Source organism: Notamacropus eugenii, chromosome 2, assembly GCF_028372415.1.
Source record: "Notamacropus eugenii isolate mMacEug1 chromosome 2, mMacEug1.pri_v2, whole genome shotgun sequence".
Lineage (NCBI taxonomy): Eukaryota > Metazoa > Chordata > Mammalia > Diprotodontia > Macropodidae > Notamacropus > Notamacropus eugenii.
Window position 1 is genome coordinate 434,147,351 of NC_092873.1, and position 16,117 is coordinate 434,163,467.

A 16,117-nucleotide genomic window follows, 5' to 3' on the forward strand; every position below is an offset into this window, starting at 1 on the left:
AACGAAGTGGGCAATAACTGAAAGTCTGGTTAAGGGAGCACCCTGCAGATGGCAATCTCTCCCACCAACTCAGCTTTGGCACATGAGGGGCTGGGGAAGGATGGTGAGTGGGGGGAAATGTGAAGGAAAAACAGCCCCACACACCACTCACATATTTACATCTGAACTGTCAAAATAGTTATTTTTAAGTGTAGCCCCGTCTGCTGCCAGTTTAAAATTAAGTAGCGCGACAGCGGGGGCGCCTTCTGAGACGTGAGGGCTAGAGGAGTCATAGAGAGCCAGTGGCTGCCGGAATCTGCCTGCATGTGAGAATATATGTGAGCCTGTTCTCTGCACGTGTATTCTTGGGCTTATATATGTATGCATTTGAACATGTGGCATGTGTGTGTGTGTATGTGTGTGTGTGCATGTAAAACTCGTCCTTTTAGGCTACAGAAACTTCTGGAGTTGGAGAACTTCTTTCTGGTTCACCTAACTAAATGGAATCAAGTTCACCCTTCTGCTTTCAGGCAAAGTGGCCTCTTTCCCCAGCTCATGTATGTGTCTGACCATGTCAGAAACCTGTTGGTAAGTTAGGGGGATGTCTACCCCAAGCACATAGAGACTTTTCCTGGTGGAATGGGTGGATGAGAATAATTTGTTCCAACGGCCATGAAGGTAGCTAAAGTAGGCACTGTGGAATTGGAGTTTGGTCAGATATCAAAGATGCCAAGGTCATCCACTGCCCCACTATTCAATAAACACCATTTGCTGCCATTACGTCCACAATCACATATAAAATGCTCGCTTGGCTATTAAAGCCCTTTGGGATTTGACCTCTTCCTACTTTTCAGACGTCTCACATCATACCATACTCCACAAACTCTACAGTCCAGTAACACTGGATTGTAGTTACTCCAACAAGACATTCCATCTCCTGACTAGGTATTTTTACTATCTCCCCGTGCCTGGAATGTTCTTCCTTCTCATCTCTTCCTTCTGACGTCTTTCACATCTCAGCTCAAATCCTATGTTCTTACAAGCTGCCTTTCTTGAGCCCCCATTAATCCTCCAATTTTACATACATACACAGGTGTATATTTTAACATAAATACACACTTACATGTATTTTTTTACATCGTTGTTTGCATGTTGTCTTCCTAATTAGACTACAAGTTCCTTGACAGCAAGGGCTATCTTTTGCTTTCTTTGTGTACTCTTTTATATGCTTAACACAGTTCTTGGTACATAAATGCTTAAATGTTGACTTGATCTACACAAATGTGTCTTGGTGTTTGAAAGTGGGGAAGTATATTCTATTTGAAAAGATTTCTAGAGAAAAAAAATTGCACAACTTGCCTTAATTATGCAACCCTAGAAGCCAGGAATTTCCTTCTGGAACTCAAATATCTCTTGCTACAACTTATACCTATTTTCTCTCTATTTGAATCTGAAGAAAAGATTCCAGTCACCAGTCTGGAAGTAAGGGTCACTCTGCCCCTTCTGCCAGTCCTGCCGTACTCTCTGCCTCCTCCCCAAACACATTCCCTGCCTTTAGATATATCATTTCCAGAGCACTGGAAAGCTTGGGGAAGCTCTGAGAACATTTTATGGGTTTGTCAACATTTTGATCATCACAGAAACATTGAAGCCTTTCTGCAAAGGCTATTAAGGCCTGAAAGCAGGAGTATGTTAGAGATGACCTCAGATGCTAGAGTTATTATTTTTCTTTTTACAAAACCAGAGTGGGTGAGGGGGCTTTTGATGCTCATAGCAATCTAACTGGAGACAGAAGCTGGAGGGCTCTGGTATAATCAATATGTCTCCCCATTCCTGTCCAATCTTTTCTGGGTAATGAGCAGTGAGTGGGAATGTCACCTCTGTTAATGGTGGAAGATGCAACTGTGCACAGCTAGAAACGCCTCTCCGTCTTCATTAAGCCAGCAACAGCCCTGACTGCTTTCCCTCCCATGCTGGGTAACAGATGATTCCGATTGAAGAGTGATCACCATCCTACCGCTCTCTCCTCAGGCTTCAATCCCAAGCAATGACCCTACACCCACCATCAAAAAACACTGCCTAAGAAAATGCCCTTTGAGGGTAAAACACAGGAATGGCAGATAAAATTTTATTTATGTGCCCTCTTAGCTATGTTTTTATTTCCAGGAACAGACACAAGTCTTCAATAGGGTTGTCTTGAATCATGTGACCTCTTCTGTTTTTCCTCTTTCCTTTCTGCCCACTAACCCCAAACTTTTAAAATAAGAGCCCTTGGCCCTCAACAAGTCTTTTTATCTCTCTGGGTCTCAGTTTCCCCATCTGTATGATAAGGGGGTTTGGAGAAGGGAATGGTAAACCCCTCCAGTATCTTTGCCAAGAAAACTCCAAAGGAACGACAATGATATAATGAGGGGGGGTTAGACTAAAAGATCTCTAAGGTCCTTTCTAGTTTTAAATCTTTTCCAAACTTCCCAATTATTGTCAACAACACTGCCATTCTCCCAGTCACCCAAGTTAGCAACTTCTGTGTCATTTGGCACTCCTCACTGTCTCTTATACCACATATCCAGTCTTTGCCCATGTCTTATTGCTTTGAGCTTCATAACATCTCCACTCGTAGCCACCACCCTATTTCAAGCCTTTCTCCATGCCTGCCTGGACTATTGAAATGACCTAATTGGTTCCCCCGAGGCCCTTCCTTTTCTAAGACATCCTCCAAGCAAGTACCAAAGGGGTTCTCCTAAGCATTGGTCTACTCATGTCACACATCCCCTATTCCATAAACTCTAGTGATTTCCTATTGCCACCTTTGTGCAGCATTTAAAGTTCTTCACCATCTGGCCTCTTCCTACTTCTTAGGTCTTACCCTTTATTTCCCTCCATTCATGCTCTGACCAAACCACACGGAGCTAATGTTGTTCTTCTTCGCAAAGCCCACCTTCCATCTCTGTGCCTTCGAACTGTCATTCGGTTAACTATCAATCAACAAATATTTATTAACTGTCCACTATGTGCCAGGTACCAACCTAAACACTGGGGAAACAAAAAGAAGCCAAACAGTCCCTACCCCAAAGAGCTCACACTCTAAGGAAAGAGGCAATATGAAAACAAATGCATATACAAAGCAAGCTACTTGCTTCCAAACTTGTGACTATAGGGAAGTGAGACCAAGTTTAAAATTGGGGTAGGGGGATAGGGCTCAATTGTAGAAGATCCTTCCACAAATACGAGCTAATTAACAAAGGGAAGGAAGAGGGGTTGAGGAAGGCTTCCAATAGAAGGTGGAATTTTAGTTGGGACTTAAAGGAAGCCTACTATGTGTCAGACATCGTGCTAAGTGCTGGCTATACAAAAGAAGGCAACGAACAGTCCCAGTTCACAAGGAGCCCACACTTGGAGGGCTGTTCCCTCAGCCTAGAATGTTCCTCTCCACCTCTTCCTCCTTATCCTGACTTCTAGGAGACTCAGCTCAAAGTCCTCTTCCTCTTCATGGAGAGCTCCACCCAGCTCTTCCACTATGAGAGGAGGGCACCCAGAGAATTCTCATTATTTTCCGAGGCTGCTTTCCCGGTCACTTCTGATTCTGTCAGACGAAATCAACTCTGCAACTCGGATCATTTCCCACCTCAGAGCAGGTGCAGGAGTCATTGTAGCCCTCTCCCCTTTCAGCTCCTTTCTCTGTGGTTTCCCTCATTAGACTGGAAGCTCCCTTTCTTTGTCTCCCCAGTGCTTAGCACTGTGCCTGATACATAGTTACTGTTGTGGTTCGTCCTTCCTTCTGGAAGAGAACTATGACATCAAAGAGGTGATGCCCTGACACGCAAGGGAATGGGATTGTAGTGAGGAAAGGCTGTGCAAGGTCACCAGCCTCCCTTTCTCCTCCGGAGCCAGCTACATCCAGTGTCGGCATGTAGATCAAGACGACTGGAGCTGACCCTGGATGCATGGGGCCAGCTACTGCCTTTTTAAGCCAAAGTCTGACGGAGGAAACACCCATCCAGTGCAAGCGCTTAGTAAACACTGACTGTCCCACAGAGGACTGTCCAGCTCCCTCGGACATCCTCTCCCGTCTGCTCAGTATCTAATCTGCATATACCTACGTGCAGGTGGATCTCTCTTCCCTCGGGGGCCTGGCCGGTTCTGCTTTGTTTTGGGGTTTGCATTTCTTTGTACCCTCAGCACTTCCCTGGTGTCTTTAACAGAGTGATGACCTAATAAGTGTTTCTTGACTAACGGAGCCCATGATTCTTTCGCCCTCATTCTAATAAACCTGTCTGGCCTCCAGATGCTGAAAGGAAAAGAGCTCTGACTCTGGACCCGGAGGATGTGAGTTCCAATCCTGCCCAGGTGACTTCCATGTAGCGAGCACAGGTCACTATATCTCCCTTTGTAAAATAAGGCGGTTGGACTACAGGGCTTCCAAGAGCCCCGCTGGCTGTAACTCGATGAAATCACGAAGGTGATCCCTGCTCTCATTTTATATTCCCACACGCATGTATGCACGCACGGACGTACGCACCGACCCGCGCCTTCTTTCTCTCCCCCTTGAGGGAAGTTCAAAGGTTGGCGTCGGAAAGTACTGCTGCCCCTTTAAATCCAGGGAGCTTCTAAACGGGTAATAGGGCAGTGAGACATACCAAGTTTAAGATGGGGGCATACAGCATGATTGCAGAAAAATCCTTGTTTTCTTTTGAGTCATAAATCTATGAGAGCAATGCCTCCTAAACTTTCCAGTAGAACAAAGGTAAGGACATTTCTCCCTGAACTAATAAGCTTTTAGTGAGTGGTAAGATGAACCTTTTTATTCTATCACCCCTTCAGGATTTACCATAGTGGCAGCGTCTCCTAGAAGCCACGAGAACTCTTTTGTGGGGAATGGTTCGGCCCAAAGCCGGTGATTTGGTACAGCCCAACAAGGGGTGAGCGGGTAGATGAGGAAGGTACCACATGGTCTAAAGAAAGCGGGCAGGTCTCGTTGCTCCCCCCCGGAGACTGAGTCCCAGTGGGTTGGACCAAGACGCTAGGGAAACGTGATGTGATTGGCTGCGGGCAGCAGGTGTTTCCGCTCCCTGGGGGCGGGATTTCCGATCCTGCCTTGTTCCGGTACCGGAACGCTGGCTGAAGGCGCGTTCCTTTGCTGGTACCTCTACCACTGTCTTAGAATTCTCGGCTTTAGAGCTAGGAGGGACCTGGGGAAGTATCTAGTCCACCCCTCACCCTCCACCCCCTCCCTGATTTTACAGAGGTGGAAACAGGTCCAGGGGAGAGTGACCACCGGCGAAAGGAGGGCGATGGACGTATTGTCAGTAGTAATAATAGCGCTTGTTATTATATTACTTAAATAATTTACGCAGCGCTTTAAGGTTTGCAAAGCATTTTACAAATACACTATTGTCTCATTTGATCCTTATTATCCCCATTATTTTACAGAGGGAGGAAACTGAGGGCCCCCTGATTAGAACTCAGGCCTCCCATACTCCAGCTCTATCGATTAGACACAAGATCAATCAGTCAGTGAACGTTTATTAAGCGCCTGCTGTGTGCCAGGCCCTGGCTGGGCGCTGGCGATACAAGGAATGGCAAAAGACTGTCCCTGCCCTCAGGGAGTTTACGATCTGGGCGGGGAGGAGACAACAAGCAAACAAGTACATGCAAAAGATGAACCTAGACAGGATAAATAGGAAATAACAGAAGGTACCAGAATTAACAGGGGTTGGCGAGAGTTTCCTGGAGAAAGTGGGAGTTTAGCTGCAACATTGTTTCCTAGAAACCATCCAGTCCAACTTCCTTATGCAGAGGAAGAAACAGTCTAAAGAGGTTTTCGTGGCTTTCCCCAAGTTCTCAGATGTTAGTGTAACACAAGAGGGTGGATTTAGAGCCGCAACGGATTTTAGGAACCATCTAGTCCAACCTTACTTTGCTCAGGAGGAAACTGAGACCTAGAGAGGGTGACTTGCCCGGTGTCGTTCAAGTGGAAGCTGATTGACATAGCAGGTAGAACGCAGGATCTATTCTTAGGAAGACCTAAATTCCAATCCAGCCTCAGACACTTACTTGCTGTATGATTCTGGGCAAGTCACATAACCCCTGTTTGCCTCTGTTTTCTAGTCTGTAAAATGGGGACAAATATGCCTACCCTCCCAGGGTTGTTGTGAGTATCAAATGAGATAGTAATTGCCAAGTGCTTAAATACATTGCCTGGTACACAGTAAGTGCAATGTAAATGTTAGCTATTGCTATTATGTCTGAGAAAAATACTAACTGTGCTTTGTAATTTGGGCACAAATGTGCAAGAAACAATTTTATCTCAATCTACAAGCTATTTCTGGGCACCCAGGTGACACAGTGGTTAGATTGTCAGACGTGGTGTCAGGAAGACCCTAGTGCAAATGTGACCTCAGATACGAGCTGTGGGACTCTGAGTAAGTCACTTAACCCTATTTGCCTCAGTTTCCTCATCCGTAAAATGAGCTGGAGAGGGAAACGACAAACCACTCTAGTGTCTCTGCCAAGAAACCCCTAAATGGGGTCTCGAAGAGTTGGGCATGATTGACACGACAAGCCACTTGTAGCTTATAAAGCTGTCCAGATGGGCGTAGTTCCCTGTGCCTTCTGATGTGACCCTAACTTATCATATTCTTCAATTTTAAGGAACGTTTATAGGAATCTTTATTAAGGAAAAGATCATACCATATTAAAGTACAGTTTTAGGTTAAAATTTCAGAATAGTTAAACTCATTTCTTTTGTGGATCACTTCCCCTTAACCCACTTTCCAATGATTAGTATCTTAGCCTAGAATTTCAAAAGAGGTAGGTCATGGTTCTCCAGCTGAGTGGGAATCATATGACGCAAGAGTTGAATTTGATTACTTCTTAATTCCATTTCAAAGGGAAGCCTTTGCTTTTGTTCTTCCTAAAGGGAAAAATCTGGAAAGGATTTTAGGCTCAAGAAAATAGTGTTTTTAAAAATATTTCTAGAGAAACTAAAAAGACAGTTTTAATATGCATTCACAAATATGGATCATAGATTTAGAACTAGAAGCTGTCAAGTCTGACTCATTTTACAGAAGAGGAAACAGAGGCCTACAGAAGTTAAGTGACATACCTAAAGTCACCTAGGTAGGCTTTGAACTCAGGTCCTCTGACTCTAAAGCATACTCTTTCCACTGATGGTAAATGGCATGGGCAAGTTGGGGCATTTTCAGGAATTATTCTATTCCATCCTGCCTTCAACCAAGTCATGCTAGTATTCAAAAACGTTAATGTGCTTGTTTTTAAAAGCTCTAGAAATGCGTATTCAGTGACACTGGCCCATCACAACTGATTTAGTGAACAATTTTATATGCAACATCTATTGATGAAATCACAGGTTCTGTCCAGTTTAAAATGTCTAACCCAGTCCATTTTATTGCAGTAGAATCTTATTACCTCTATAGCTATCCTCTCAAGAAGTAGAAGAAAGCACCATATCAGGAGGGTGATCACCTATTAAGAATTTACATGTTCTTCTATTATCATTACTTGAGAGGTTTAGATAGCCATGGCATGTTCTAGAGCAGGGTTCTTCAACATTTTTGTGAATACCTGCTGTGCACCCTAGCAAATCAAAAAGGAAAGGGTTCAGATCCCATGTCTAACACCTCCTACATGGACTCTGCCTCACTTCTGTTCACAAACAAGTCAAGATATGGTCCTCTTTGAAAACAAAGAATGACCAACGTGACCATAGGCAAGTCATTTCAGGCTCCCCTTCCTGGGCCACAGATTACTTTTCTGTAAAAATGAGGGGGTTGGGTTAAGTGGTTTCTGAGGTCCCTTGCTGTTCTAAGTCTCTGATCCCATGATCTCTCCCAGATCTAACATTTAATCCTAACTTACTGGTTGGAGATCCTTGGTTTGCCTGTTACTTTCCTAATGGTGTCAGTACTTTTTCTGTCCCTACAAAGACACACAGTGGATACTTAATAAATGTTTGTTCCCTTCCTGCTACATCCCCAGCCTCCCCTTTCATGTCTTCCTCTCCTATGCCAATTCACGTCCAGGTTTTTCTGTAATGTCTCCACAGAGGACATACCCAGTTTATTGGAGGCCTTCTTGTACTTTTAATGTCTTGAGGGTACCCCTGAAGTGCTCAGTCTATCCATCTATTGGCTTTAATTCTCAATACATGGCCATCTAATCCTCTTTTCTAGTTATCCATGCGTTTGATAACTTATCACCTCCAATAAATGTCCAAAAACTAGATAATAATATAGGAACATGCTACTGTGGAACTGTGCATCTGGCACCAAGAAGTACTGGCTTTTATGGCACCAATAAGAAACCCAGATGTTAGCTCTTAAAAATAATTGTGAGACTAGCCCAGAACAGAGGCTTTGTAGCTAATAAGATATTATTTGTGAAGCACATAGCACAATGCCTAGCACATAGTAGGTGCTATAGAAATGTTAACTATCATTATCATTATTATTACTAATACTTAACCCTCTTCAGAGGAAAAGTGATAAAGGAACCAAATAAGCCAATGAATTTTACAATTGACATTAATTTTGCCTTTTCTCACAACAGATGTGTGGTTAGCATTCAGTGCATCCTGAATTCCATCTAGGAAGAAGAGGGAGGAAGCATGAAGATGTGCTGAGTTTTAGAAGTAGAATATCACTTAATGAAAAGAAATGTGTCAAAGTAGATATTGTAATATCTTGCAAGAGGTTCTATTCTAATCCCACAGTTTTCTTGTCATTCTGATGGCCACATGGTAGAGTGGAATGAGTTCTGGCTGCTGCAGGGGACCTGACTGCCAGTTCAGCTTCTAAGTCAACCTACTTGTATGGCCCTAAAATGAATCATTTAATCTCCCTGGGTTGTTAGTTTCTTCATCTGTAAAATGAGAGTGTTGAAGGAGGTGACCTCTAAGGTGCCTTCCAGCTATAGAGCTATTACCCTTCTTTTCTTCTCCAGGACTTGCTATCTTGTATCTTGACTGTTGCAATAGCCTCCCAGCCTCTACTCCTTTCCCAATTCATCTGTCAGGTCACTTGCCAGATTAATCTTTCCAAAGTATTCTTTGCTCAGGAAACTTCATTGGCTCCTCTTTATCTACAGGATGACATCATAGGATCATTCCCAATAGTCATAGTTTCTTCTAGTGTGACCCTACCTTAACTATGTGATGTTATCACTGATAACTTTCCAGAACAAACCTTTTCAGCTTGGCTTGCCTCAGTAGACATCGGAGTGGGAGGCTCTGCCTGGTTAGAATTCCAGTTTTGTTACTTGTTGCCTGTGTGGTCTTGGCCAATTCATCTCAGTGTTTTATGCCTCAGTTTCCTGATTTGTATAAGTGAGGGAACTGCACTGACATCTACATTTCCTTCTAATTTCAAAATACTATAGCTATTCTGTATCCTATATTGTATTATTATTTAACTTTGTGGCATTTCCCCAAATAGATGGTAAGTTGTTTAAGGGCAGGAATCATGTCTCATACTTCTTCATAGTCTAGCACAGTGCTTTGCACATAGTAGGTGCTCAGTCTTTGTTAAATGAAGGAAAGAAAAGAAAAGTTGTCTTGTTAAGCTCTGCAGTATAATGGCAAGTAAACTAAGTTAGGGGGTACAGTGGATAGAGTGCCAGGCCTGAAGTCAAGAAGATTCATCTTGCTGAATTCAAATCTGGTCTGAGACACTTACTAGCTGTGTGACCCTGGCCAAATCACTTAACTGTGTTTGCCTCCGTTTCCTCATCTGTAAAAGGAGCTAGAGAAGGAAATGGTAAACCATTTCAGTATCTTTGCCAAAAAAACTCTAAATGGAGTCATGAAAAGTTGGACTGACAGAAACGACTGGACAACACCACCACCAACAAAACCTCTTGAGATTATAATAGAATTGATGGAGACATAGGGCTAGGATCAGGAAATTGATTTTTCATGATGTTATGCTGAAACCCAGAAAACAGAAAAACCTAAGAAAAACTGAACAGTATTTATTTTATGCCCCCTCTAGGATTTGACTAATTTGTTATACAGCCAATTCTCAATTATCTGCATCCAGATTCTCTTTTGTGGATTATCCATGGTGAATTTTTAACACTGGACTGGTTTCCTTACTGCCTTCCTTCACTGCCCAGCTGGTGTGAGCTCAAAGAATATGAACTCGTTTCAATATTGACCTAAGCAAAACATAATTAGGAAGGCACATTTTCCACAAAAGGGGGAATATAATGAATTCCAAAGCCAAATATAAGTGAATTTTGGTTTATCCACTTTGCTACTTTCCTTAAGTACTATGCATAATCAAGAGCTCTGTGTAGTAAGTGCAGAATAATAATTGAATGCCAATACGGTATGGAAGACTACATTCAACCTAGTTATTATGTAAGTGGTTACTCATGGACATGAGGGATAAGAATGCTGTATTGTGCAGACCCTGCCTGTTGCAAGCAGAAGAAAGAGGAAAATTGGTTAACTAGTTCAAATGATATAGATAACAATTTTGGGTCATTCAGACTGAAACCTTTTTTTAATGTCAGTTACAGACTTATTTTCATTTGGCCTAAATTATCTGGTTAATCACCTCAATTCTCCTCTTCCCTTTGCCTTCAGCTTTGACTCCGAGACAGGTGGTAGTTGTGAGGTCATAGTAAGGGGGAAGTGCTTTGGAAATAGTGTTTGATGCAAGGAATTCAGTCTGACAGCTGCTGATCTTTGGTTCAGTTGATTTCCCTTTGCAGATGGTTATTGGCAGTTGAAATGCATTTACATTTAAATTGTGCATTCTTCCAAAGGATAGGGTAAGTAAATAACTGCAGATTAAACTTTAGTAGTGGAAATTGTGTGGTATCAAACCTATAACTGAAGTGACATCTGGCTTTTACTATTTTAGTTATTTAGGTTTAATAACAGCATTTGGCATTAAGGGAGGAAAATTTTAATGAAAGGAGGAAACTGTCTGGTTTTGGATACCATATCATGTTGAATTCCTAGTAGATTGGCAATTGAAATACTACTTTTCAGTGAATAAAGCACCTCTATGAGCCCTAGGAAAAATAAAGAGCAACCTAAGGCTCATGTAGACACATCCAAACATCAGTGGAAGAAGGAGCAATTTACATGGTGAATGTGGAGAAAATAGTGAGCAAATCCAGATAATTCAACATCCTTCAATACAAAATTGTCCAGGGAAATTATCTTAGAAGCAAAGAGCTAGAAAGACCTTCAAGAGATCCGTGCCTGGCACAGTGCCTTCTATGTCCAGGGGTGCCCAGGAGATATTCTTTTGGCCAAAATCATCTATAGTTTAGTCTTTTGTCTCCTTGCTTGACATGTCAAACCAGATATTTTTTGCGAAGAAAATATCTTGAAAATGTTTGCATCATCTCAAAAGCCCAAGTATTTAATGAAAGCATTTCCACCTGGCAAGTAGCTTTTTGTGGGGAGCGCTGCTTGGAAATGTAAACAAGTTGCTCATGCATCCTAATAGCTCAAACCTATCATTTATTTGCTTTTATTGAAACAAATGTGGTAATTTTGGAAGTCTTTGTCTGGTAGAAATCAATGTTTGACTGTTATCAAGTTTTCACACAAAAAATTTGTTTGCAAACAAACACATTATTTAGAAACATCCTTAGCCATAGCCCTGAAATTATGATTAGAATCACCCTATGAACATTACTAATGCAGAGCTGAAGACTATTAGTTCTTTTGGTTCATGTGGAATAAGTGACCAAATGAGTTAGTGAAAATTCACCCTGTAGGGGAGGGGGTCTACTAAAATAGTATAGACTCCAGCCTGGTGTGGATAAGATGAGTGAAAACTAAGTAACTTGTTGGCTCTCTACTACCATTTGTATTTGATCTATACTTTCTGTATTTTTTCCATGTTGGGGTTTTGTTTGTTTGGTTTGGTTTGGTTTCGGTTTTGCCTTGTGATTTACTTTTGGCTCAGCAGCTTTTCCTAAAAGAAACCTCAGTCTCATGGTCTGGTCTTTGTTTCTTAACTGGACTGTACAGTCAAACTAATCCTACCCATCTGTAGGGATATAGTTAAGAGATTATTAATATGAAAACTAATAATGCTTATCTTACCTGTCTGTGGGGATATGGTTGAGATTGGAGATGTGAACTTCTAATCAGGAAACAACTGAATTTGAATAGTGTCTCCAACAGTTAAGCAATGGCATGGCATTTAACCCTGCTAAGTCTTAGTTTCCTCATCTCTAAAATGACACTAATTAATAATAAGTAATAATACTCATATCATCAACCTTAAAATAATGGGAAAGGAATTAGCATGAGTTAGCAGGCACTGTGCTAGGCACGTCTCACCGAAATCTCATTTGTTCCTTACAACAACACTGTGTGCTAGATGCTATTATTATCCCCATTTTACAGTTGAGGAAACTGAGGCAAACAGAGGTTAAGTAACTTCAAGTCACATTTGCACTCACATTTTCCTAGCTCCAAGCCTAGTGCTCTATTTGCTGCATTAACAGCTATAGTAGACAGAGTGCTTGATGGTTTGCAGAACTTTTACCTTTATTTTTGTACTGGTCCTCCAAACAGCCTTTTGAGTTACATCATGAGAGGTTCCGTGGCTTGCTCAGGGTTAGTAAGCATTTGAGATAAGACTTGAATCTAGGTCTTCCTGATTTTCATTTCAGCACTTAGTTGACTCTGGCAACCTCCAAACCACGTGGGGGATTTGGCAAGGCTGCTTCCTACACTAGTCAGTCCCTGTTACAAATACCATGTTGGCTAATTCTCACATCAATGCGAATACTTACATATAAAACATTTGCCTTTTCTTCTTTCCTCTACTTCTATACCACATAATCAAATTACTTATTGTATTGACTATGCATTTTTGCTTATTGTTAATATAATTTTGCTTCTAAATGAGAAGATCTTCCCCACCTATTAATAGGCCTGCGCATTAGGGAAGATTTGTAAGAAGGCCTACGCCTTTTGTTAATGAGGCACTGGATCTCAAGTGTTGTGAGCCCTCTGACTCTGAAAAATGTATAAGTACTCTGAGGTGAGATTTTACTTTGTGGCTTATTCACTGGAAGTGTTTGTTTGGCCAGACAAGACTCTGGGCAGCCAAGAAAGAGCCCCCTGGCTTTGAAACTGAGATGTTGGTGCTTCTCTTTCTGGTAGCTATGTATGTATGGTCAGACAGTTGGATCTGTCTGTTGATCTATGATGTATGTATTACTTATATCAGGAAGCCAGAAGCACTGTCTATTGATATGTATTTCTCAGTATTTTCTCTGAAGTTCAGGGTACTAACTTCTTCCCTTGAACTAAGTGAATAATATATGTGCTTCATTAAAGAGATTGACTCCTCAAAAGTTGCTTTCCTTTTAGAAAAGCAGATCTAAGAACCTGTATAGCAGGCCCTCCTGTGTATTCTGGGGTCCTTGCTATTACATTTATCCACGGGAATCCCTTATTGATTATCCAACCCTCTAGTCTTGTTTGATCATTTTTTCTTCTGTTTTTTTTTTTTAAATTCATTTTAGCTAGATAGCGTTTCCTTACTTTTTATGAGTCATTTATTTTTTATATATTTATGCATGTGCATCTTGTTTGTTTCCCTTCAGAGAATGTAAGATTCTTGAGGGCAAGTGTGATTTCATTTTTGTCTTTGTATCCCCAGGGTCTAGCATACTCAATTACTATACGTAGTATAGACAGTTAAATGTTTAGTGATTAATTGGTAAGTAATGATGGTTTCTCTATATCTTTTCCTCTTTGCCACAGACGTAATTCAAGAAGACAAATTTCTCCTTCAGCTGGAACTTGGAATGAAATGATAAGCTTGTTTTCATATCAGTCTGTTGCTATGGAATTTACTGATGTCACACTGTTGGTATTATGACTATCATAGTGTCTAAATAGGCAGAAGACCTGGTTGCTAGTAGAAATTCCAAGGTGAAAGTCACATGGCTTTGGTGCCTTTTAGGCTTTATGAAGGGGTAAGTGGATTAATCGTCCAATTGGATTCCATTTAATATTTTCTCTAGGAAATTGTCAAGTGTTGCTTTAAACTAATGGGATGTCTTTTAGAATCTGGTTTGAGGGAGAAGGTAAAGCAGCAGAAACTACTTTGCAAGGACAGATGTCCCAAAACATACTTGAGCTAGTTTTACATAAACTGAAAGGATTCTTCAGTATCTTATTTTACTTTTTTCTTCAGGGCACCTCCATGACCCATAATACTCACAATTAAATAGGGGTGGACATTTTATATATTCTTTTCTAACAACCCTGGGGATGTAATACAAGCATCATTACCCTCATTCCATAACTGAGGGAGATGTTTGTGATTTGCCCAAGACTGTACTAGTGGACAGTCAACTCAGGCCTCAACTGAAGTCCTTTGACCCATAAGTTCAAAGCATTTGATTTGGCATCTCTACAGTACAAGTTAAGAATAGGCTCATTGTCATAATTCAACAAAAATACATGTCAGGAACTCAAGGACCAGTGATTTCTTTCTGATGAGAACTCCAGTCATTTATTACTAGTTGCATCTTATGTTGCTTACACGCTTTGAATTACCAAGGCTCAGAAAGATGAAGTGACTTGCTCCTGGGTCACTGAGATAGCTTCAGAGAGGCTTTGATCCCAAATCTTCAAAGCAGGCCTTCCCAATTCCAAATCCAGCACTCTATCCTTGACTGCCTCAACAATGAACATTGATCAAATGTCTTATTTGTTTTTAAACCTTTACCATGTGCAAGGCATGTGATAGTCTAAGAGGGTTCAGAAACAAAAATGAAACCATTCTTATGTCAACAGCTTTATATGCTGACGGAGTAAGAGATAGAATAAGACTAGACTTGGGATTTCACTGATTCAGGGAACTCCCAGGGGACAAAATGCCCTTTACCAGTGTAGATTGGTACTTTCTTTGCACCCCAGGAGTCTCAGACAATTGTTTGGAGCACTGAGAAGTTGAGTGACTACTTGGAGTCATATAGCCAGAGGGGAAACTTGAATTTAGGTCTTCTTGGCTCCAAGGTCAACTCTATTTCACCATTCTGCTTCAATAATTATAATAATGATGTTGGGGTGAGATCTTAAACCCAACCCCTGACTGCAAAAAAGAGAAATGATGAACTTGCTGTTCCTGAACTATGGGCTCATTATGCAAAATAGCTCATAAGATTTTTTTAAAAATTCTTTCTAGTGTACTGTGTTCCTCCTAATTGGACAATGATTGATTACTTATGGAGGCAAATCCTTCTGTGGTGTGTAATTGTCTTGCAGTGATTTTCACTGTAATGTTAAAATGCTTTATAATCTGATAAAAAGAATTAAGTGGATGCATACAATAAATAAACTCAGGTAGAGTTTTAAAAAAATATATTGCTAATGGTTTTTGCTTTTTTTCTTCTTCAGGTTTTTGTTAAATGGGTAGAGATTTTAGTTCTCTGATGAAGGGATTATCTGAATAAAACTGATTGAACCTGAAGCTGAGGAGTTTGGAACACTGAATCATGACTTGTATAAATCTATATAAATCAATTTCTGTGCCAGGGAATGAATAGCCAACTTCATTCAAATGCCAATTCAGCAATTACAAAGTCTGCTGACGGTTAATTAAAAACTACCGTCTCATTATATTCAGAGGTAAATTACAAGTGTGAAAAACACTTCTGTTCAGAATCACTTACTGTCCTATACTTTCTTTACAAGGTCAGAAATAAATAACTTTCATTCAACTAACTGAAATCTTTTTCCCTTTCATATTTAATTAGTTTCTTATCTCTCTTTTCAAAGCTTGGATCTTATTTGAGGTCTGTAGGCAGTTATGGAAATATTGAGATTTTAGTAATTTAGATAATTTCTAAAGGAAATCTTTCTCATACTAATTTTTTAGGAAAAGATAGAAGTAATTGAACAATATAATATTGGGAGGAGGGTCACTTCAAGTTCTTTGTCATTGGCAGCTGATAGGGTTTGTAAAAGAGGGAGCAAAGATAAGATGATTTTAGAGTATCTTTGTGAACTGGTCACTCCCTTGTGGTGAGTAATGATGTTTTACAATAAGACAGAAAGAACGGCCATTTCCTTTGCTGCCTGTATTCTTGCTGGGGTAGGGTAGAAAAGTTAATAAACATTCTTGTG

At 40.9% G+C, this 16,117-nt stretch overlaps 1 protein-coding gene across 1 annotated transcript in view; it reads left to right on the forward strand.

Moving 5' to 3' along the window:
- Positions 1-10,648: 10,648 nt before the first annotated feature.
- The window catches only part of LEMD1 (LEM domain containing 1), a 50,948-nt gene continuing 45,479 nt past the window's right edge, over positions 10,649-16,117 (forward strand). The window contains exons 1-3 of the mRNA XM_072648053.1: positions 10,649-10,773; positions 13,745-13,959; positions 15,389-15,619. The gene's annotated coding sequence lies outside the window, so the exon portion shown is untranslated. The remainder of the gene's footprint in view (positions 10,774-13,744; positions 13,960-15,388; positions 15,620-16,117) is intronic.